This window comes from Lissotriton helveticus, chromosome 1_1, assembly GCF_964261635.1.
Source record: "Lissotriton helveticus chromosome 1_1, aLisHel1.1, whole genome shotgun sequence".
In the NCBI taxonomy this organism is placed as follows: domain Eukaryota; kingdom Metazoa; phylum Chordata; class Amphibia; order Caudata; family Salamandridae; genus Lissotriton; species Lissotriton helveticus.
Window position 1 is genome coordinate 1064589093 of NC_136057.1, and position 25565 is coordinate 1064614657.

At 49.8% G+C, this 25565-nt stretch overlaps 1 pseudogene; it reads left to right on the forward strand.

Annotated features, from left to right (window-relative positions):
* The first annotated feature begins 14566 nt into the window (after positions 1-14566).
* LOC144763434 (ubiquitin-conjugating enzyme E2Q-like protein 1 pseudogene) lies at positions 14567-16886 on the forward strand (annotated as a pseudogene).
* The last annotated feature ends 8679 nt before the right edge of the window (positions 16887-25565 follow it).

Genomic DNA, 25565 nt, shown 5'->3' on the forward strand with positions numbered 1-25565 from the left:
ACCATCCAGCTCCACTGGAAGGCACCCCTAATAAGGACATGTTTACTAAGCAAGGACTAGTCGCTATAGCTTATAGTAAGTTATGGCATAAATATACAAAAAAGGATCCTGAAAGTCAGTGGCCACTGATAGATTCTTTTGATGAAAATAAAATAAAAACACTAGAAGCAGCTGTAAAAATAAATAAGGCAACGCCCACTATGCTCGATAGTATTGGCATGTGGCGCAAAGAAGCAGAACAGCGAAGGAAAAGAGAAGAAGCAAAAATAGTGAAAGAATTACGAAAAGCAGCCCATCTGGCCGCAAAAGAACTAGGGGCCCGATGTAGGTAAAACGCATTTACCGATTTTAAAATACCGATCCGTACCGAATCGGTATTTCAAAATCGGAAAATGATATGTAGGAAATAATCATCGGAAAAATACCGAATCGGTAGCATTCGGTATCGAGAGTCGATACGTACCGATTCGCCAACTACCGATTCGGTATAGGCCGGGTCGGACAAGTCCGAATCGGAAAAAAAAAAATGCGGAACCAACCGAATCGGTAAACGCCGAATCGGAATTATAAATACGCCCCATGGGCCGAAAGACCAATAGGAAGGCATTATACATTCCGAATCGGTATTTACCGAACACATTCGGAAAATACCGAATCGGAAAATACCGATTCGGAGAATGCCGTTTTGCCGAGCAGGTTGAGTGACACTGAAGACATCAGCCAATGAGCTGTAAGCACCCTCCCCCACAGGGAGTGGCAACCCAGGCAGGTGCAACTCATCAGAACTTTCTGGAAAGCTGCCTGAGCTGAGCAAACACAGAGAGAGCAGCATTGTGAGCAGGATCCCTGTGAGACATGGACACCAGCACAAAGAGCCAGAAGGCAGCGCGTGAGCGCAATCCAAAATTCAGCACCATGGAGCTGCAAACTTTGGTGGAGGAGGTGGTGAGGGTGCACACCCAGCTATATGGAAGGCTGTCCCTCACTGTTCCGGAGAGCACCAAGAGGAGGCTGTGGATCGACATCGGGGAGAAAGTGAATGCAGTTGGTGTCACCCACAGGAGCCTAGACGACCTCAAGAAGAGGTTTTATGACATCCGTGGCGTGACCAAGCGCAAACTGGCCGACCTGCACAAGTAGGCTGGACTCACTGGAGGAGGAACAAACCGTGCGCCACCCCTCACTCAGCTGGAGGAACTAGTGGCGACCACCATTGAGAGGGCCAGTGTCGTGGGAATTGGGGACCTGGATAGCTCATCCCGAGCTACAGCTACAGGTAAGAAGCATGCGCAACTTGACACACCATACCAGACACCTCCCCTACAGACCCAATGCACAGCCAAACCCCAGGCCAGTACTGCTAGCAACAGACATGAGCAATGCATCTTGCTAAATGTACTCTGCAAAAGTTACCAAAAATGCCACAGCAGAAGCATGAGATAAATAACTGTAATACAGCATCAACGTGTTTGTAATGAGATGTGCAATGCTTTAATAGTTGTGACTGGAACACATTAGCACCCACTTGACAAATGCTTCTTTGTACCTAGGGGCACCATCAGGCGGGGGAGCAGCATCAGCTCCAGCACCAGCTCCAGCACCAACAGCCAGTGCGGCGGTGGCAAGCACCAGTGCAGCAGCACAGGAGGAGGAGGACAACAGCTGTGCCCTGGCAAATGAGGAGGACACTGGACATTCCCTCACAACTCCACACTCCCCCCGACTGTCTCAGTCTCAGTCGCCCTCATTGGTATTCTCTCCGGAGAACACACCACCACAGAGCCACCCTGCACCTGCCACTTCCCCGGCCCGGAGGAGAATAGTAGCTCCATTAGTCATCATGGAGGGGGCAGCGGGTCAGGCTCCTGCACAAGACCCCGTGACACCAGCGTCACCAGAGCACACACAGCAGGGCAGCAGAATTCCACGTAGGCCACGTGCAACCAGCAGCCCAATACCAGCACCGGGAGGCAGCGTCTTCGCAGGGCTGGAGACCAGCATGGTCACGATACAGAGGATGCAGGCGAAATCCATCCTGGCCTGCCATCGCCAGTTGCGCCTGCACAACCTGCAGATGGGTGAGATGACACAGGGCTTCAAGACCTTCGTTGACAGCAACAAGGAAATAGCGACAGCAATTGGCCGAATGACCACTGCCATCACCCAGCTCTGCAACAGGTTGGATGACCATGAGCTGAGTCGTCGCAGGGATGCACGAGTCACGAACAGGTCACTCAACCGCCTTGCGGCTGCGACTGCCCAGCTATGCCAACGTGGGGCAAACATGGAGGCCAGCCTCACACAGAACATGTCCGAGGTCACTAGGGGCATGGGCCGTATTACAACCGCCATGGAGACACTACTCATCTCCAACACCGTAGTGAATCCCGTCCTGGGCGAGGCTGGGGACAGCAGCAGCCGCAGCAGCCCGGCCAGCGCTGCGTCAGAGCCGCGCCGGAGCAGCAGGCGCTCAGCTGAGGCTGCAGGGCATTCAGAAGGGGGTGAGGCTCATCCCAGTGGGCCTGCTAAGCGCAGCAAAAAATAGGACTGCCACTGCGGGTGAGGCAACCCGGACATTGGACATTCCTACCCCTTCTTGTTTAACTTTTCTTTTGTTGCACATCAGTGCAGTAACGTTGATGCAACATTATTAAATTTAATTTCTGAAAACATACATTGACCTGTTTGTGCATCTGTTCTCACTCAGAAATAGTTGTCTGTGATCTCCTGACGCCTGTATCTGCCGTCAGATGGTGCAGAGACTCCAGCAGGTAGTGGTAGTGGCACAGCATTGTCATCGTCAGGGTCCTCGTAGTCGGATAACTCTGCCTCAGTGCCTTTCCTGACTGCAAGGTTGTGCAACATTGCACAGACAGCAATAATCTTGCAGCAGGTGATGGGGGTATATTGCCTTGCACCTCCGCTCTTGTGCAGACATCTGAACCTGCTCTTCCAGATGCCAAAGGTCCTTTCCACTACGTTCCTCGTGCTTTTGTGGGCACGGTTGTACCTCCTTTGGCTGGGTGTTGAGGGGTTGAGGTAAGGGGTGAGAATGAACGAGCGTAGGGCATATGCACTGTCGCCTAGAAGGAGAAGGGGTAACATTACTCACATGCATACATGTATTTCACACTGCAATTTTGGTTATGGGGGTCTGACACTGTGTCTTACCTAGGAGGTATCCTTCGCCAAATTCCCCTGCCATCAGCCGTGCATAAATTCCGCTACTCTGGAAGATATAGGAGTCGTGGGTACTCCCCGGAAACTTTGCAACCAGGTCAGTGATCACACACTTGGCATTGCATATCACTTGCACATTTATGGTGTGCTGTGACTTCCGATTGCGGTATACGTATTCGGTGTCAGCAGGGGGGCAAATCGGTATGTGTGTGCCATCTATGCAGCCAATGATGTGGGGGAATCTTGCCATCTGATAGAATTCAGCTTTTGTCTGTGCCAGTTCTGCATGGGTGGAAGGGAAGGAAATGTCGTGGTCCATCCTCTGGATCATGACATCAAGGAACTTGTGGAAGAACCTTGACAGGCTGCTCTGGGTCACCCCTCCTGCCACAGCAACTACACTTTGATAGCTGCCAGACGCCAGCAGGTGTAGGCAGCATAGCACCTGCACCTGCACAGGGATTGCGTGTGCCCTTGGGGTGGGGTGCTGCAACAGGGGTTGGAGGTCCCTGATGAGGTCTCTGATGGTGTCTGCCTCCAGCCTGTACCTCTGTAGGATCTCTGGATCTGTCAGCATGCACAGGGTCACCCTCTGCCTGTACACCTGCTCCTCTCTCTGCCATTCCCTCTCTCCTTCCTGCTGTAGCCGTAGCCGTCTTGCTATGACATAGAAAGCTGCCATGTTGCAAGTAGAACTGCATTTTGGGTCCTTTTTTATAGGTTGCACCTGGTTACCACCTGATTCCAATCCATGGTAATTTCCGACTCTGAAATACCGAATTTGGAGCAAAATCGGTATTTCAGTGCTTACCTACATCTCAATCTTAGGCTTTTCGCATGGAATCGGATTTTCACCGATTCGGAATATATACCAATTCGGCGATTTTACCGATTCAGAAAGTCACCGAGTCGGTCGGATTCCGAATCGGAAAAAAGTAGGAATCGGAAAAATCTCCGATTAGGTAATCTACCGAATCGGAGAATTTTTCCGATTCCTACTTTTTTCCGATTCGGAATCCGACCGACTCGGTGACTTTCCGAATCGGTAAAATCGCCGATTTCGCAGGATTTCGGCCTCCTACATCCCGTTGTCTCTATTCCGATCGGTAACGGCCGAAAATACCGATTTTCGGCCGTTACCGACCGACCTACATCGGGCCCCTATGAAGAAATAAGAAAAAGAGAGGAAGTTAAACAAACACAAGAATCAGGACTGGCAGGCCAATGCCCTGTCAGGACCACCCCTACGCTCTACCCGGAGATGCCCTCCAAACAGCGGGCAAATGACGAGTTACTGCTCGGTCCTCCAATTATCTACATGCCCCCTCCTTATGCTCCCAGCCAACCTCTAGCACAACACTCACCAGTTCAAAATGTAGGCGAGGGTGACCATAGCGCTAGTGCCCCGACTCTTACGGCCTTCGCACCGGCCGCATTGGTAACAACACCAGATGAACTCGAGACTGGCAAACAGCTAACAGCCAGGCCAAATAGGTTGAGCAAAAATGAGCGGGATGGAATCGACCAGATAGCAAAGACCCTGGTAGAACGGAAGGAGAGCAAAGAATATACGATGAATATGCATAATTCACATGCCGGTAGTCACAGACGGCATTTCATTTTACGGTTCAGCTACCACACCCTGAACGCATATGAGGATAGGTACCAGAATAAGGGTCCTGTAAAACTGACGACTCTATATAGAAGGGTCGATGTTGGAGATGGGACTGAGAGCGATGTGACGGACCTCTTCATGCAAACGCTTGAGGTCTTCCGCCACCTCGCGGAACAGAAACCAGAGGTCAAGATCACAGTCCCTGAGACGATTGAGCCCTCATTAGAAGCAGCCAACACTATGATGCCTATCAGAGAAGCCGCCCCCTACTGGGTTCCCCCAAGAGGTCAGGGAACAAACGATGATATCAACCACGCAGATGCAAAAGGGAGGGTTGTGTACAACTGGGTTTACCAACCATGGGATCGGCAAGATATTTTAACTTTTAGGCAAACCCTGCCCGATTTAAGAAAGAACCCTAAAGCATTTTATACCGAACTAGGCACAGCCTTGGGCTCAACCATAATGACTCTATCGGACATTGATTTGTTTTTCGGGTTGTGTCTGCCGGCTGATGTGTGGAAGCAAATCCGGAAAGCCGACCACACAGACCTGTTCGGACACACCTGGAAACAACTCGATGAACTAGATAGGCAGCGAGAGCCCGGAAAGAAACCCGTAAAGGACATACTGGAACTCCCCGACAAAATAGTGCAGAAGCTGAAGACGTTGATCCCAGAAAAGAAGGTAGACTGGTCGGTAGTCACGGCTTGCCGCCAGAAACCTCAGGAGGACGTATCAGAATACTTCTCCCGATTTGAGACGGTTTTCTCCGACTACAGTGGCCAAGACATGACCACCGCAACCGGACAACACCTATTCGTGCAAAACTACGTAAAAGGGCTATCGCAAGAGGTCTCCCAAAAGTTACAGACGAGTGAGAGTAGTTGGGGAGCCTCCAAACCTGCAGCTATCCTTCAGATGGCTCAGTATTACGAACACCAAAAGAATGAGAATGAGAGGGTGACTGAGAGAAAGAAAAAGGACTTAAAGGAACGAGTGATGATTGCTCAATTACAGGGAGTGACTACAGGAAGGGAACGATATAGGAATCCGCCCACTAGAGACCGCAACCCCACACCCGGTGCTCCACGAACTGACCTCGATGAGAACCAGTGTGCATTTTGCAAAGAATTTGGACATTGGAAGTCCCAATGCCCGGCCCTTCGGGAAATGATTAAAAATAAAGAGACAAGGGACATGACAAATGGCCCAAAAACTGGAGGGCAGGGGCGAGGGCAGACCTACGACACCACCAATGACCGACCTGGCAGACCAAACACATTTGACCGCCCCCGACAGAATCAGTGCCAACAGTCCGACTGTAACAATGCTCACGACTCTGCATAGGACTGCCAGGGGCAAGGGAGGGAGCTCTGTGTTGACCAGCAAGGTCCTTACGTCACTGCTAAGGTCCTGGGTACAAAGTCTCCATTTTTGGTAGACACTGGAGCGACACGTAGTGTATTATCAAAACGACTGATTCCAAGGGCACCCTTGTCTGGCTCACACATTACCTCGATAGGTTTCGATGGAACGCCCTCCACTAATCCCCTGTCTGTACCTATCTCCTTTGACCTAGGAAACAATCCCACTGACACCACGTTTCTGCTCTCCTCCAACTCCCCTGACGCCATTATGGGTATTGATTTACTGAAACATTTCCGAGCTACTATTAGGTGTTCCCCGGATGGAGTCCGAGTCATCCTGTACGACAACCCAAGCATGTCCAGACCCTACCCCGCACGACATATGTACGCCATAACAGATGCTGACCTATCCTTGCTCGATACCCTACCCCTGTACCTATGGGCCAGAAACGACTCGGATGTAGGACGAATGATGATCGATCCTGTACACATAACTGTTCGACCAGATGCAATACTCCCGAAACTCCCACAGTACCGGATATCGCCCGAAGGCGAGAAGGCATTGGTAGCGATTATTCAGTCCTTGGTAGATGCAGGAGTGGTAGAGGAAGTGGTTAGTAATGTCTGCAATAGCCCTATCCTACCCATTGTTAAGAAGCAAGGTGAGGGAGATGAGAAAGCGTACCGCTTCATCATCGACCTGCGAGAAGTCAACAAAGTGGTGGTACCACAGTACCCCGTAGTCTCAGACATCGCCACCATTCTGACTCTCATCCCGTCCACTGCCACCACCTTCACCGTTATTGATCTTAAAAATGCATTTTTCTCTATCCCCATCCATCCAGACAGCCGTTATCTCTTCGGCTTCACTTTAAAAAACCGTTCATACCGATTTTGTAGAGATCCCCAGGGCTACACTGAAAGTCCCAGCATTTACAGCCAGGCCCTCAAAAGACAGCTGGACGCCGTCCAGCTACCAGATGGAGTAGTGTTGATCCAATATGTCGATTAAATCCTTTTGGCGGCCGACACCACTCCACTTGCAATCACAGCCACTATCCAACTCTTGCACTTTCTTGCGGAGAATGGCCACAAAGTCTCCAAAAAGAAACTGCAGTTCTGCCAGCCCCAAGTGACATACCTAGGCCATCTCCTGTCCAAAGAAGGGAGGAAACTTACGCCCGACCGAATCCAAACCATCCTAGACACCCCCATTCCAAAAACACAGAAGCAAGTCCGTTCATTAGTGGGCCTTACTTCTTTCTGCCGACAATGGTTACCAAATTTCAGTCTCATTATAAAACCCCTACTTTCCCTGTTGGCCAAAGATGTTCCGTTCCCACTCCCTTGGACTCCCGAATGCCAAGCATCCTTTAAGGAGTTGCGGGATGCCCTTTGCTCGGCACCCGTTCTAGGAACACCAGATTACTCCAAGCCCTTCTCCCTCTTCACTCACGAAAGGGAGGGATGCGCATTGTCTGTTCTAACTCAGCCCATCGGCGCCAAACAACGCCCTTGTGCCTACTTCTCTGCCACTCTTGATCCAGTCGCCAGAGCCTTACCTGCCTGCTTTCGAGCAGTAGCCGCTGCTGCTGTCTCTATCCGCCAGAGTGAGGGAATTGTGCTTTCGAACTCTCTCACGGTATTAGTGCCCCATGCAGTTGACACCCTTTTGAACCAGACCAAGACTCAACACCTGACTAGTGCATGACTGACAGGGTACGAATTGACTCTACTTGCACCCCACATCACCCTGAAGAGATGCACGACATTGAATCCTGCTACACTGTTACCCCTGCCCGAAAATGACCCCGATGTGCCCCCTATACACGACTGTGTGACCCTCACGGACGAACAGACTAGGAGTAGAATTGACCTCCGAGACATTGCTTTTACAGATCCTGATGGAGAACTATGGGTAGATGGCTCTTGTATCAAACTCCCAGACGGCACCACTTCTGCTGCCTATACGGTGACGACAGCTCGAACAGTAGTTGAAACAGCCCGCATCACACAACGATCCGCACAGGCAGCAGAACTAATTGCCCTCACACGAGCATGTATCATAGCAGCAGGAACCACGGCAAACATTTACACGGACAGCCAGTACGCCTTCGGGGTGGTGCATCATTTTGGGCTCCTGTGGAGGGAAAGGGGATTCCTGACGTCCCACGGTACGCCCATCCTTCACGGAGATTTAGTCTCCGCCCTGATTGAAGCAGTTCTTCTCCCCAAACAATTAGCAGTGATCAAATGCCAGGCACACAAGAAGGTGACAGATTTAGTTGGACAGGGAAACGCACTAGCCGACATCACTGCCCGAACCACAGCTGAGAATAGGACAACGACACGCATGTATGTGACCAGGTCACAAGCAGAAAAATGGACCGACGCTAGGGAAACGATCAGGGACATCCAATCGGCCAGCACACCTCTCGAACTGACTGAATGGGCACGGGTGGGTCTAAGGGACGATGAAGGCTGCTGGCGGACAAAGGACACGAACAAATGGTTGCTGCCTGATGCATATTTGATCCCCATACTGACAACGGCACACTCCCCTGTACACATAGGCTCTGCCCCCATGATTGAACTCATTTCCAAAGTCTGGCACAACAACAAGATTCCCGACTCGGCCAAACGCCTAGTCCAGCAGTGCCTTATCTGCCTACAACACAACCCCGGGAAAGGAACTGTGGTACCCCGGGGAGGGTTTGGGATCCCTGACCACCCCTTTGAGGTCCTCCAGATGGATTACATCCAATTAGAGAGGTGCCAAGGCTTGAAGTACGTATTAGTCATTGTATGTGCCTTCAGCAAATGGGTGGAAGCCTATCCGACCCGAGATAACACTGCCATGACTACTGCCAAAGTACTACTGAAAGAGTTTTTCCCTCGCTACGGCCTTTGTCGATTTTTATGGAGCGACAATGGCCCCCACTTCATAGCTGAAGTTATCCAACTAATCCTGAAGGGGTTGGGGGTAAAACAGAGGTTCCATGCAGTCTTCCACCCCCAATCCGCTGGCCTGGTTGAACGACACAACGCTACACTGAAACTGAAACTGTCAAAAATAGTGGCCACCACAGGACTTAAGTGGCCAGATGCCCTTCCACTGGCATTACTATTGATGCGCTCCACTCCCACTAAGCACCACTTGACCCCCTACGAAGTTGTGTTTGGGCGGCCTATGAACCTCTGGACTGCCCCCAAACCGACCTCCATTCACGACGTCCCCGACGTCCTGCTGTCAGATTATTTATACAAATTAACTAAAACGTTGTCTGTCATTCATCAACAGGTGCAGCAGGCCATCCCCGATGCTTCCAGGGGTCCCGGTCACGATATCCAACCGGGGGACTACGTCCTAGTCCGGAACTTTCAATGAGCGAAGAGTCTGGAACCCCGGTGGACGGGCCCCTGGCAAGTACTGATCACCACTCGGACGGCTCTTCGAGTGGAGGGGAAGAAGAACTGGCTGCACGCACACCACTGCAAAAAGGTTTCCTCGACCCTGGCCACGACAGACAACGTCAGCACCCAAGAAGAGCTCCTGAACAAAGACCGACCATCACTGAACTGCTATCCTGATACCGAGGCACTTGAACTTGCAAAACACTCTGATCCCACTGTGCCTTCCCGAGAAGGGTATTTCCTGCGTCGAAAGGAGGGAGCTTCGGCTAAGTAGGCCACTGACTAAGTTAAAAATCTCAGAACGGTGACCCAAAGCAACCAAGGGTTACCCGGAGAGAAGCTAAACAAAGTCTGTGGTTCTGCCCACTACTGAGCACCTTGAAGATGAAGATGATGGAAGCGCCAGATAAGAAGATGATGGAAGCGCCAGATAGGAAGACGTCGGAAGCAACAGGAAATACCCGCTACAGAAACCCAAAGACTGATAATTTGCACAAATCAAAGACAATCGCTTTCTTCATTATCTTCCTCTTTTGCCTTCTCCTCATGACTTCCTTCTGGATCTTGGAGGAAAGCACACCCGCTCACCAGATGTTGCCAACCACTGTCCAGCCAACCACCATGAAAGAGCACCACCTGATCACCCTTTCACCTCAGCTCCGAGAAAGGCGTAAGGAGTTCTGGAACAATTCCTTCGTACAACTGTTGCACCAGCACAACCTTGCTGCAAATGCCACGAACTGCTGGATCTGTGGGTTGCTCCCACATGCTACCGGACACTCCATCCCCTTCATCCCTTCTCCTTTCTCAGTTCACGGCTCCTGCCCCGCCTGGTTGATCCTCATGCAGGAAAGCCACAAGGACAACGCCGCTTCTGGTCAAACAGTGTCACACTTCTACTATGGGTTCTGGCTGAACAAAACAGGAAAGATGTCTGCTCCCTTTTGTCCTGCAATTTCAGGTTCAACCTTCCTTACGAACATCCCTGCCAAAGAAAGGGTCGAAATGCAAGTGCTCCACAATCCAGCCAGACCCACCTTCTCCCACCTGCGGAAACAAACGGCTGCCACCCTGACCGTGGCCCTGTCTGTCATCAATGTCACAGGACTCGTATGCCTCGAAGGACAAGGAACGCAGCTGGTGGGTCACAGTTCTTGTCGCATCACCAAAACATTGGTCTCAGCTGACCCCCCCCCCCCTTTGTTGCTTCTCCGAATATGTACTTTGTTTGTGGCACCAAAGCTTACACTTGGCTCCCAAAAGGCTGGAGGGGTACGTGCTACATCGCCTTCATTCTTCCTCCCACGTATGTGGCTTCAGCCTAACACCACCGGCAAAAGCGCGCAGGAGATGTTGAACAAGCCGACTCCACCGGAGCACAGTTCCTGGATGCAGCAAAGGGACTTGTTCCTCTGTGAGGACCAATGGCAAATAGCCGCGCTATCCGACACCTGACTCAGGCAGTCGAAACAACCATTAACATCACCGCTGGCATCCTTGCTACCAACACGGCTGAGCTTCAGGCAGTCCGCCTGGTGGCTCTTCAGAACCGCCTTGTTCTAGATGTGGTTCTGGCCGACCGTGGAGGTGCATGCCGCATCATCGGCTCCAGCTGTTGCACCTACGTGCCAGATAACTCACCTTCAGTCTACAAAGCAATCGAACACCTCCACAGACTGTCCTCGGAGGTTCACCAGGAGCAGGAAGGATGGTCGCTTGGAGGCTGGTTCTGGGACACTTTGAAGAACTGGGGATGGAGATTGTTCACATTTTTATTGATACCAATCATGATACTGTGTGGGTGTTGCTTGGGTATTCAATGTTTACCACCTTTATGTGCACTCATTTCCAACTGTATGTGCCCAAAGACTTTAAACTTTAAAACTGAGCACATGAGTCCCCTATATGAGATAGAGGTGCGTGGTCTCATGGGGATCGATCCGAACTGACAAGCTGGCGAGACATGTTAAAGGGAGGACTGTGGAATTTTAGTTCGTGTACTGAACATCATCTACGCCATCTTGCAGACTCATGTATGAGCATACACGACAGCCATTTTAGGTACCATGGTCTCCCTGTTCACGATCGCCCGTCAGCACACTTCCCTGAACCTCGCAAGCCTTCCCCGCGCACCCTGGCTGCCCCCGCACTCACATGCACAAGTCATGAACCCTCCCCTCCCATGACTCTGTCTCAGGGAATCACACCCCGCGCCTGACCAACACCTCCTTTCCGTCCATGAATACCCCTCCTTTGATGACCCCTTCCTCTGAGCCCGACTGCCTGTACGAACCGCTGGTCATCCTCTAGCCCGAGGATATAGTTTATTGCCCACTACTGTATGCACTCGCTTTTCCTGAAAGGAGCCACTATTGATCATGACCTCCCCACCCCCTGAGATTCGATCAGGCGCACACATTCCAAAGGAATCGGCAGAACACTCAGCTGCGTGATAGCCCCCTCCCAATCATATGAGGGGAAAGGGCCTCTACTGTTGTCATGTGTTGGAAGGGGCCGGAACTGGGGGGTGCCGGGGATGTCGTTCTCATACTTCACAATGTCCTTGTTGTAATAAAGAACGTCCACATGTCTTAAACCAGTGTATAAAAGACCAGGTCTCAAAGAGGCTGGGAGAGCACCTCGAGACGATACCTTGTTGTCTGATCTGATGTGTTCCACTCCGTCGGAATAAACTTGTTTCCTGTCTTCCCGTCTCCAGCGCCTGCCTCTTTATTGAATAACTTCGTATGGTATTAGAGGCGTTTTTACGCCGGGCAAATTTAACTTAGGAAACATCTACTGAAATCGCCTGACCATTTTGAATTGATCTTTATCAGAAGCTTCTCCATCTGCGCACAGGATTTTGCATTGCTGTCCACTTTGTCTTCCGCGTTGGTGATGCGTTGCTCAGCCTCCGCTAAGCGTACTCCATGCTTATCCAGCTTGGCCGCCATGTTGTCCATGTGGAGGTTAAGGCTGTCAATTTTGCCATCGATGGTTTGTAAGCTCTGCTGCACAGTTAGCAACATTCGCTCCAGCTTACTGGTGCCACCAGTCTCCATGTTGGTCTCTGTGTCTGACGTTGTTTGCGGAGTTTTTTGTTTGAGGCATTTTGATTCAAAGGAGATCTTTGGTTGTACGTGCGTATCCGGTTTTCCCATCGCAATGATGAGGCTGCACAGCTCTCCGCTATATTGTAGGCACAACTATGTTATATAGGCCTGGGCAGTGATATCGCAATCCCAATGATGCAGGGATATAAGGATCAGCACCCTTAGACCGTTTGCAGCAAAGGGTAATAACCTCCTGGGGCGTTTCGCAGTCACTCCCAACCTGCAACACCTCCAGAGGTAAGCCACTTGAATTGTCTATGAAAATAATTGAAAATATACCAAGCACAGTGAAAAATAATATTAATGTCCACCCTTTCTCAAAGAGGTTCTATGGTAACCAATAGATGATTATTTCCCAAAAACTATATGGAGGAGAATGACTTTTCCTTTTTCATGCGACTTCTTCCTGTAGGCACCTTTGCGCATCAGCTGAGCTCTGTACAGGAAAGAGGAGCTGAAATGGCAAAAACGAGCACTAGTGTGCTCTGTAGCTAGGTTGTTCAAAACGGGCACTGTAAGGCGGTGGCAAACGAGCAAGGATCCACTTCAGGAGCAGGTAATATGCAGGCACAGCAGCCTTCCCCGGGAGCAGCCTATGATTGGTCCCGCTGCGCGTGCTCTAAAATGGTGGGCGCCAAGAGCGTAATACCTCGCCGCAGGGATGGCAGTGGGAGCGCATCCGCAAGCGCAGCACGAAAAGGCAGCTGTAGTGATTTCCGATATTTCGGCACTCACCGCTAGCGTCCGCTCAGGCAAACAGGGAGCCTGAGCTCTGCACGCATGCCGCCCCCACCAACGGCCTCAGAGCCCTCAGCGCCAGGGCCCAGATGTTCCTTCCTGGGCAGTGCAGTCCGTCCCGGGCGCGTTCTCCTCACCGGCAAGGCTCCGTAGCGATGTTATTGCTGAAAGCGTGCCCCGCAGCGGTCCTCAAAGCGACTACAATCCTCAGGCAGTTTTACAGTTATGTCTTTTTTCCCTTCCGCTTCTTACACTTCAAGGCATGCCGCTCGTGTAACCTGGAAGTGTTGCAGCAGGTCCCCTCACGCAGCCACAGAGATCACGGGGCTCAGGCAGGGCCGGACTGGGAACCACAACCGGCCCTGGCAAAGTGCTCGGCCGGCCCCCCCTTCCCACCCGGGGGGGGGGGGGGGGGGTTGGAGGTGCCGCCGAGCTCTTTGCCGGGGCCGATTTTCGGCCATTTTGTTACAGGGCTGATTATGCTGCAAAAACGGCCCTGTAACAAAAACGGCCCCCAGGGTCCCAAAACCGGCCCCCACCCGTGCGGCGCACCGGGGGATTGCCCGGTGCCCGCTATGGCCAGTCCGGGCCTGGGCTCAGGTCGCCATCCTCCACAGGCAACACGAGGCAGCGCTGACAGGCAGCACGTAGAGGTCTCCAAGACAGGCCCCAAGGATATCTACTTGCTGCCCATGGCTAGGGGAATCAGAGCCACCGCAACCCACCACAGGATGACACAAAGAGATGAAGGATAGGTGTAGGATGTTGGCCCTGACCAGCAGAGCGGCACTAAAGAGCGGCCATCTTGCTTCTGGATCTCTAGCGCCCCCCCAAGTACTCGAAAACTAGCACATGGTAGCAAAGGTTAATTTAGCCGACCTTGGACAGTTGCAATATGGGAGCTTCCATGCAAGATGGTGGCTGAAGTGAAGAAGCATGACAGTAGCAAGTATTGGGTGTTCTTTGGTCCCTATCCCAAAGGAATGTAAGAGAGCCAATGTTGAAAAGGAGATGTATTTTTACTTTTTTAGGTCAGGATTGCTGCAATCCCCGCTTGGGAGGTCTATCTCTCTGCTTCACAGAATGTCAGCACTTATGTGGATCTGCGTTGAGCAGCTCGCTACTCAATGAACACTATGGTTCCCCATGGGTTTGCACCTCAATTTAAGACCATTCTAGTCATCTGGTCTTTTGTCCGATATGATGTGGAAAGTCCAGTATGTTGCAGTTAACTGAATGAAGTCAAGTGGACTGTTGGTGTTCTCAGCTTTGTGGGCGACATGCAGTCAATAATTGCAAGCACGAGCAAGGTTCAACAAATCAACATGCACATCTGAATTGCTTAGAAAATGAAAGAGATGGAAGAACCAAAAAATAGTTAAATGCAGATTTTTAAAGCGTTCGATTAGCAAAAACTGTGCGTCCACGCGCTAGAGACGCAGGAGGAAGGTAGTGGAAAGTGAATGATCAGGAACATTAGAAAAAGGAATGAGAGCAGTGCAAATCCAAATTCAAATATTAAGCTGACATATGCCGTTTAGTTTGACTATTAGTGTTATTATTAGTCTATAATATAGCTTAAAAAACGAGACATTGCACTTAGTAACATCGTGCTTGGAGGCCCTGAGCTCCCTTTCCTCCCTTCTTGTGAGAGGCACTCCCTTTTCACAGCGTCTTTCAGTCATCATTTTGAAAGACATGCAGGAAAACATTGTGGGTAGGCCTCCGGATTCAAAACAGTACAAACCACCTTCCAAAGCATATGTGTTGGGGGAGGCAGCCTTAGAGAACGTGGTTCGGAGCTTTGCATGTGTTCAATGCATGAAGCTGCTGTTCACTGGTCTGCGAGAGATGCTCGTACCTGAGAGCATTTTGCATGTGGGTGAGAGATGATAATGTGTTTTAGCGACTGTAGCTCAGAGCTTTGACCAAGAACACGCACAGTGCAGACCTGTGGTGGTTTCACGCTCCTACTTCATAGTGCAGACATGCTCTGCTTCCTGCAGCTGCCGGCGTGACAAACACCTCCTGCAGAGCAACAAAATTAACACATCCGGACCACACACCTGACAGCGCTGATGCTGTCGGTATGGTCAGCTCCCCAGGGCGGAATACCTCTCACAGACACAGCAACTCCTAGTCACAGCCTCGTCCACTGACCTCCCACTCCTGGGCGCATAAAAGTGATACGTGATGCAGTTTGCCGCAGTGCTTAATTTGTAAAACAGTAAGTGCTGGTGCACAAAGTTTTGCTCAAATCCTGGCAGTATGAATATTGGGGATGATGCATAGCAATGTTACGTATACTTGATTACACATCATGCCTATTTCATCCAGCACTGGTCACCCCTTTCCCTTAACTCATGCATGTTCTTTTTTTGTTACTGCTTTCTTCCTGTGTCACTGTTTTTCCATATTTCTCTTCCTCTTTCTTTCTTCTTTTTATGTTTTTTTAGGTCTCGGGACCTATAAGCTGCAAAGCAGCTTCCGGTCCGGAGATTTAATGTTAGTAGGGCTTCAGAACCCGCCTCCCTGCCCTGTCTGTCCACCATTGGCTGGCTTCCTAAATGGAGGCCAGCAATTGGAGGAGAGAGCCGTCCCTCCAAAGAAGCTCCGTCTTTTTCGGATTTGGGGGCGTAAGTTTTGCTGTTCTTTAGACAGTGACGTCGTCCGTCACTCAGGACAGCAAAACCACGCCCCCGATTCCGAAAAATTCGGAGCTCCATTTTTTTTGGGTTGTTGTGGTGAGGATCAGCGCAGCTGCCACTCCAGGTAAGTTTTCATTTGTTTCTTGCTCACTTTGTGTCATAGTGTTTTCAATGTTGCTTCCGAGTACGGCATTTTGCGTGTGTGCGTCTTAGATACCTACATCACGTGGACGTAGTATCTGCGGTGAACATGGCGGCTCTCGGGGCTGGCGGCTCTTCTGGCGCCTCGGAAGATGCGTTCCTAACTTAGGCCAAGGAGGGCCGCGCGCCCACCGCCGGCGGCGCCTCCAAGACCCCCGCACCCTGCCAGCTGCCCCCCAACCGCCAGCACTGCACGCAGGTGCGCAGCCGGCGGCTGATGAAGGAGCTGCAGGACATCCGCAAGCTGAGCGAGCGCTTCATCACGGTGGAGCTGGTGGAGGACAGCCTCTTCGACTGGAATGTCAAGCTGCACCAGCTGGACAAAGACTCCACCCTGTGGCAGGACATGAAGGAGACGGGCACCGAGTTCATCCTGCTCAACCTCACCTTCCCGGACAACTTCCCCTTCTCGCCGCCCTTCATGCGGGTGCTCAGCCCGTGCCTGGAGAACGGCTACGTGCTGGACAGGGGCGCCATCTGCATGGAGCTGCTCACCCCCCGCGGCTGGTCCAGCGCCTACACCGTGAAGGCCGTCATGAGGCAGTTCGCCGCCAGCCTGGTGAAAGGGCAGGTAAGGATGGCGAGGGCAGCGCGCGACGGCCCCTAGGTTGCACTTCGCCGCTGCTGCCTCGTGCAGGGATGGTTTTAGTGCATGGCATAGGCGGGCCCTCTACCCATTCTCCATGGCAGCCTATTGAAAGGGCACGCTGGAGAATGCAGGGAGAGCACTGCCGCAGCCGTGAATGGGCAGACAAGACATCCAGGGAGGTCAACAGTCGTGGACGTGGTTACCAAGGTATAGTAGGTGCAGTGGAACCTGGGCCCATAACCACGACAGGCCAAATGAACCCCGAGAATGCTGCATTTTAGTACCCCAATAGCAGTCAGAGGGTCCATGTTCCTTGCTTGAACAAGAGCCGGTGGTATCCATGTTGTGCCACTGCCAGCAGGATAGAGACCGCTGGCGTACCACAGGGAATGGGTAGCAGACAGCGCTACCGAAAGTGGCCTTTTCAAGTGCATTCATGTCTTAGCTGTCATGGAGTTGTTCGTGTGCTGTGACAGTTGGTTTCGATTGGTTTCATTGGTTGTATCAATTGACCAGCAGACTCTTCAGTAGTTTTTCCACAGGGCATACGTATTCAGAAGCCCAAACTCGTTCACAACCGAGTTCAGTCCAACCGGTGTGCTAACTGATTGACTGCCACCATCGCCAGTGAACCTCTCGTTAGTAGCGGGGGCCAGCCAAGGTGTTTGTGTGTGGGGGAGGAGTAGAGGGTACTAGCAGCAGCAAACCCCAGGTTGTTGAAAGTGCAGGTGAGAAGCTTCCAGCAGCCCCTGTGTGTGTTCACACCTCACGTTCATCTTGCATGCAGCTAGGCGATGACCACCTCCTCATTTGGGTCTGGTACTTAAAGCAGGCCATACAGCAGGCCTTAAAACAGGCCACCTCAAAAGGTGTTTGCTAGACCGCGTCGCGTCAGGAGCACTCTCTACATGTCGCATTAGGCTCCTGACCAGATTTTGGGGGGGGGGGGGGCTCTGCTTTTTCTTCCAGAAAAGTGGGTTCATAACTCACGACAACGCCCCCCTGGACAGAGCGCTGCACTGTCATAGTCTGGTAAAAGGAGCCGGTAAAGCCAGCAGAGAAGGGTGGGGATAGCAGAGCGAACCCATGTATCCAAACCTGGACGCTATAGGCACGAGAACCTCCTTGACAGGCAAACGTGAGGGTGTGGGGACACACTGAAATAATCTAGCCTCCGGCAGCCTCGTGTTTTTGCTTCGCACCTGGTCTGTGAGGAGAGTATGTTCGAACCCGCCTAGATTTGCTTCTCTTGGGTGTCAAGAGTCAAAAATACTCAGCAAATAAACACATTCTCAGTGAGACCTGAACGGCTGGCCGCATTGTGGACATTGGCTCTGGTCGGGCAGAATCTGGGATTCAGGGTGACAGTCCTCTCATCTGTACGTGAGCAATGGGGTACGTCTTGTTATTCCCGCATGTGGGAGCTGGTTGTGACTTGTCTGTGGGATGCAGGAGTGGGGCTCTCTCTGCATCGCAGAGCTATGTCTGATAACAGGTGGAGGCGGAAGAACGTCCCTGCCCCAGAGAGGGCACAGCTGTCCCGAGAGCGGAGTCATGGAGGCTGGAGGCACACTGAAGAGGGGAGGCAATTAGAAATGCTCTTCACGCTTCCAAATGTATACAGCAGGGGCGGGAGCTGCTTGAAAACAAAAGCCCAGGTCTCGGCTACACAGTTCCTCACTGGCGCAAGGCTGAGCACCAAAGCAGAAACACGGAACGGCACCTCATAAAAGATCCCAGAGTCGTTCAGTGTATTACACGGCGTGCACAATGGCCAGGGCCATTTTCACAGATGGTTTACAGGCCTTGGAGTGCCAAAGGACTCGTGCTATTTCTCTTATAAAACTGACATATAACGTGGTTCCTGGAGACATGAATGTGCCATTGTGTACATGAAAACATAATTATTTTGTCAGCATTCTTACAACATTACAGTGAAAGCATAAGAACGTTTATAACATCTATCGTTGGACTATTGATCTCTTGTGCACAAGACTTTATAGCGCCTGAGCAAGATATTAATGAAGCTGTCAGACGTGCACATGAGGTGAGGTCTGTCCAGTCGTCCTGTCCGAAGTAGCACGCATAGTTATCAAGAATGGCACATATCAGAAATGAACAATCACACAAGGTATCAGTGCTTCAAAGGATCATTGCTTTGTACATTGTGTTTTCAGTTTAAACCCCCCTTCTGTTATGTTTGCATGCAGTGCTGTCATGGGCACTGTACCAGCCTCTGCCCTGTTAGCGCCTGTGTCCTTATTGGGCTGGCTCCCTCCTTCCTCGTCGCGCGGCACTGCGGATGTTCCTGACTCACCACCCTCCTCTTCGTTCCTCCATTTTCATTCAAAGTCAGGTCTACACAGGGCCCTCTGTGCAGTCCTAGTCATTCCGTGCCCCAGCAAGACATAGTGTCACCCATTTATCAGAACAGTACAGGAGCATTTTACAGAAGTAACTGAAATAAATACACAGGGTTCTTTTATAAGGATCACACCGTCGCATATGCTTTTGAAGCCGCTGTCTGTGCTCTGATGTGGCTGAGGTGTCTCTGCCCTTATTACTGTGTGCAACCTTCTGTGCACGGACTATATAGGACAGAGACTTCTGGGTAGTGCCTTTTTTTTTATTTCGAATATTTTTATTGAAAATAAATTTTTGCATATACAAAAACATACAGTTGTCTTGCTTGGGCTGCTCTTATAGTGTGCACTTTTGTATGTACTTTGGCCTAGTGGAGCCAGAGAGAGAGAGAGAAAGAGAGAAGAGAGAGAGAAAAGAAGGGGGGGAGTTACTGGTCACTTCTTTAGATAGGCATCGAGGGCTTCCCACATGTCTTCCTTGCCTGTGTGGTTTGCCGCCTTGTGCTTGGCGGTAATGTTGTCTGCCCCTCGAAGGAATGTTACCCAGTTGAACCAGCGTTTGAAGGTGGCTTTGCTGGTGTTCTTCCAGTTCCCCAGGATGGTTTTCACTGCGGCAGTTAGTAGAACGTCGACTAGGTCGCGTACTTCTTTGGAATTAAGCTGTGTTTCTAGGAAGCTGGTGGCAACCCCTGCTAGACCTCGTTGTATCTGGCATCCCGTGATTGTGTTTATGAGGTTGTATACTTTGTTCCAGAATGCTTTGACTTTGGGACATTCGTATATCATGTGGGCTAGATCACCCCTTGCTTTATGGCAGTTCCAGCAGGTGCTGCTGCCACTTGCCCCCACTGTTTCTAGTTTCGCAGGTGTCCAGTGTAGTCTGTGTAGGATCCAGTATTTTGTTTGTGCCAACTGCGGTGTGATTTTGTTTATGGACGCCGATGTCCATAATTTGGCCCTCTCTTCTTCGTTTAGTGGTCTCTGTATGGTTTCTTCCCAGAAGGCTATTGTTTTGTTGTTAAGAGTTGTGGTGCGTGGTGTGATTAGTTTGTAGATCTGCGCTGTTTGGTGGCCTGTCTTGTTTAGGTTCTGTGCATACTGTATGATGGTGGGTTTGAGTTTGGAAAGGTTTGCTTTGGTGATTGCTGCTTTGAGTCTTAGGAATTCGTAGAATTCCTTGTCTGGTAGTCTGGTTGTCTGCTGCAGTGCCTTGTAGGTGAGTTGTTTTTTTTATCCTACTTCTAGTTGTGCCGGCGTTGTGATTCCTCTGCTGAGCCATTCTCTGCTCTCTAGCGCTTTACCTTTGTAAGTGATTTTGGTGTTGTACCATATTGATTCCCATTTGGTGCCTCGGATGCTTACTTCTAGTTCCCTGTCTACTCTCAGTAGAGCTGTTTTTGTGTTGCGTAGTATCGCATTTTTGACTTCTGGGTGTTTGTTTGCCGTAAGCGCCATGATCGGGTCAGCTCCTCCTAGAATGCCCCTTTCCAGGTCCAGCCATACTGGCATGTAGTCTGGTATTGGGCCTACCCAGTGTAGTCCCTGCTTGGCAGGGCATGCCATTTGGAAGGCCTTGTAATTTGTGAGGTTCAGCCCACCCTGTTCTCTTCTAAGTCTGAGTTTCGCTAAGCTTATTCTTGGCTTTTTCCCTCCCCATAGGAACGTGTTAATGGCTTTGTTAATGTGTTTATGGAAGTCTGTGGTTAGAGTTAGTGGCAGCAGGTAGTTTAGCATGGGGGTGATCATCATCTTGATTGTCTCAATTCTTCCCCACCAGCTGACGAATTTGGGGCCCCATGTGTCTAGTTTCGTCTTGATCTTTTTCAGTATCGCTTCCTCGTTGTGGTCTAAGGTTGATCTGAGGTCCCTCCCGAAGAGAAGGCCCAGATATTTTAGGGGTTTTGTTTGCCACGCCAACCCGGACTTGCCTAGGACTGTTCTGGTGGTGTGGCAGTTCATTGGTTTGCACTCAGATTTCTCCCTGTTAAGTTTGTACCCTGAGACTTGTGCGTATTCCTCTATTGTCTGTACGAGTGCCTCTATTGACTCTTGTGGGTTGCTTGTGGTGATCAGGATATCATCCGCGTATGCTGCAAGTTTGAAGGCTTGACCCTCTACCTGCACTCCTGTGATCTGCGGGTTTGTCCTGATCATATGGAGGAGTGGCTCTAGAGCCAGCAGGAATAGCCCTGGTGATAGAGGGCATCCTTGTCTCGTTCCCCTGCTTAGAGTTAGTGTTTCTGATGTTGCTGCGTTGACCACCACTCGAGCCCGTGGGTTTTTGTACAGCGACATAATTGCTCGTCTTCGGGGTGCCTGGGTATCGTTTTATTGTCCGAGCCGCGTGTACAGAAAACCCTCCGTCCTGCACAGGACACGCAGCTCGGACAATAAAACGATACCCAGGCACCCCGAAGACGAGCAATATCGTAATAAATAAGCTCGGGCAATAAACAATACCCAGGCACCCTGAAGACGAGCAATATCGTAATTAACAAGGAATTCAGTACCTTACTCGAGTGTTAAGATTTCTGACACTTATCTGAAAACTACACAAATGGTGTGAGTACTTAAATGTTTTGTGTGTCCTGACGAATGCTCCATAGACCCGGCTGGGCCCAGGGAGCAGAAACATGTCGACTTCTTTACAATAAGATATGAAGTAATCCGGTAACTCGATTCACTATCATATCGAAATTTATTTTTATTAACATTACCTCCCCTTTTACATTAAAGGAGTTTCATTCGGAAAGGCCGTGTTTTTTAATTTAAAAAGAACTTTTGTCACCTCTTATTATCGTTTTCACTTCTTTTTGCACCTTCTTTCTGGGAGAACCCTCCAATTTCTAGACACTGCTACCCAGACCAAAGGTTGCCTCAGGATGAGGCTGGCATATAGCACGATATTGAACACCCGATGACTATGCCATAACGCTGATAAGGGGCGGATAACAGATATACACCGCATTCAAGATCACAGCGTTTATGAGGGTGCTTCAAGTATAGCCATTGGTTATGAAGCTACAAGTGTCCATTCAACATTCTTGATTAACCTGGCTATTGTATTGGGGAATTGAATGGACCCCTCTTCCCTCCTCCCTACTGTTTGATTAACCTCCTTAATATCATTGTCAGCAATTTGAAGTACACTAAGATTGAGTACAATAACTATCAGTTTTTTCACTTTTTATGGATGAAATCACATTGTTGACACCTGACTGATTTCTGCTCATTCTGCATACTGTATGAAAATGTCAGATTATTTTACATTTAATACACCGCTTACCAATGGCCGGACAATGAGGCCAGTTACTTATGTGAGATTTCGAACCACTCCTGTAACAAAAAGTTCCTGTTTTGTAAAAATACTTATTCACCTTTGGTTTTTGTTTAACAGCATTTACATCAACTACATTATCAATAACATGTACAGGAGTTGAAGTAACTGAATCCTGACCCATGACCTTAGATGATTCAACAGAACGTTCAATGCCTTTTGCCACAGTTATAATTTCACTGAGTGAAGGATCTCTGAAGCATAGTATTTTTTCTTTTATCTTCTTTGAAGTGCACCATAGACAAATTGATCACATAAATATACATCCAATGCCACACCAAAACTGCAATTAGTGGCTAAAAGATGCAAAGCAGATGAGTAATCCTCCACAGATTCATCAGAGTTTTATTTTCTTTTACCAAAGTTAAAACGTTCCAGCAGAATACTTGGCTCTTCGCCGAATTTCTTTTGTAAGCGAGTTTTAGCTTCTAGAAATGCAACCCATTCATCCTGCTCATCTGTTGGAGCTGGTATTCTGGGCAAATTGTCAAAGACTTGTTGTCCCTCATGACCCAAATGACTAAAGAGAATGGCATTTTGCGTTTTGCCACATATTCATCAGCCCCAACAGCAATCAAATAATTATCGAATGCTCTAATCTACAGGACCCATTTCACTAGTGGTTTTCTTGGACCTTCCAGAAAGGAATGCAAGTGAGCCAAAGAATTAAGTGCAGTATTAGCATCAGCCATGGGTTTCCCAAAGTTAAAAGAAGTAATATAATGAAAGTACTTACAGGGTGTGCCTGTCACCATTGAAGACTAGCAGTAAAGGTGCTACCCAATCAGAGCAAGGCAGCAACGTTTACACTGCAGGAGCTCTTGTGTTGATTTGTAATCCAACAGTTTGAAGATGAAGCTCTTTGTGGAAAATTCTTTTAATTCATGAAGGTGAAATATCCAAAATAATTCCAGGGTTAACCAGAGAGTAAACTGAATAAAGGGTAATATCTTCACCAAAGAGAGGCTGAGAAATAGCTCTGTGGGCTCAAAACGCGTGTTTTCAGTCCAAATTGTCATCAAAATGTGGTATTCAGTTTCCAGGAGAGAAGGCATGTCCAGCAAGAAAAAGGAGAAATGCAATTCTGTTTTTTTTAAGTATTTAAGGGCCATATGTCTGAACACATTTTCCCATAGACACAGAATGGGTAAACCCCTTTGATACATCTGGCCCTTAAGTATTTATTTTTAAGTGTAAATACAAGGAGCCCACAGCAGCAGGTCTGGGAGAAAGAAGATCCACAGTCAACTGGCTCAACTGTGAGTCTGAACAGTATCAAAAAAGCTCAGTGAGATTTGAAAGACAACATGCATCAGGACGCAGAACAAAGCTGTCATCATGAGTGAGGGAAAGGAACACTCACACGCATGCACCAGCTGCCTGCAAGAATGCTTATAATGCCTCAATAATGATTAACCCCTTCGATGCTCATGACAAAGCCAGCTCGTCATCAACGTTACCTGCGGTGCGCGGATGACGAGCTGGCTTTGTCACGATCAATTGCAAAAAACACAGTTGATGGACAGAATGTAGAACAATGTCATACATTCACCCCAGTACAAGGATCTGGGCCTAAATCCATCATTTTTTTGCACTCCACACCACCCAGAGACTGGCTATATGCAAATCAGCTCTGACCCTGTGCCTCATGGGAACAGTCCAGTCCGAACTACCAAGCCATGTCTTTCCCAGACCGGAATCAAGCATCCAAGGACCGGTTTCTGGCTATCAGCCTTCATCAGCCTGGATAGCTTGACTCCAGTGGTGTGGAGAGCCTGGGACTCACGTCTGAGCATACCCAGCACACTCGGGGTGAAAATTGCAAAAAACACAGTTGATGGACAGAATGTAGAACAATGTCATACATTCACCCCAGTACAAGGATCTGGGCCTAAATCCATCATTTTTTTGCACTCCACACCACCCTGGGTTAGACACTGGCTATATGCAAATCAGCTCTGACCCTGTGCCTCATGGGAACAGTCCAGTCCGAACTACCAAGCCATGTCTTTCCCAGACCGGAATCAAGCATCCAAGGACCGGTTTCTGGCTATCAGCCTTCATCAGCCTGGATAGCTTGACTCCAGTGGTGTGGAGAGCCTGGGACTCACGTCTGAGCATACCCAGCACACTCGGGGTGAAAATTGCAAAAAACACAGTTGATGGACAGAATGTAGAACAATGTCATACATTCACCCCAGTACAAGGATCTGGGCCTAAATCCATCATTTTTTTGCACTCCACACCACCCTGGGTTAGACACTGGCTATATGCAAATCAGCTCTGACCCTGTGCCTCATGGGAACAGTCCAGTCCGAACTACCAAGCCATGTCTTTCCCAGACCGGAATCAAGCATCCAAGGACCGGTTTCTGGCTATCAGCCTTCATCAGCCTGGATAGCTTGACTCCAGTGGTGTGGAGAGCCTGGGACTCACGTCTGAGCATACCCAGCACACTCGGGGGGAAAATTGCAAAAAACACAGTTGATGGACAGAATGTAGAACAATGTCACACATTCACCCCAGTACAAGGATCTGGGCGTAAATCCATCATTTTTTTGCACTCCACACCACCCTGGGTTAGACACTGCCTATATGCAAATCAGCTCTGACCCTGTGCCTCATGGAAACAGTCCAGTCCGAACTACCAAGCCATGTCTTTCCCAGACCGGAATCAAGCATCCAAGGACCGGTTTCTGGCTATCAGCCTTCATCAGCCTGGATAGCTTGACTCCAGTGGTGTGGAGAGCCTGGGACTCACGTCTGAGCATACCCAGCACACTCGGGGTGAAAATTGCAAAAAACACAGTTGATGAACAGAATGTAGAACAATGTCATACATTCACCCCAGTACAAGGATCTGGGCCTAAATCCATCATTTTTTTGCACTCCACATCACCCTGGGTTAGACACTGGCTATATGCAAATCAGCTCTGACCCTGTGCCTCATGGGAACAGTCCAGTCCGAACTACCAAGCCATGTCTTTCCCAGACCGG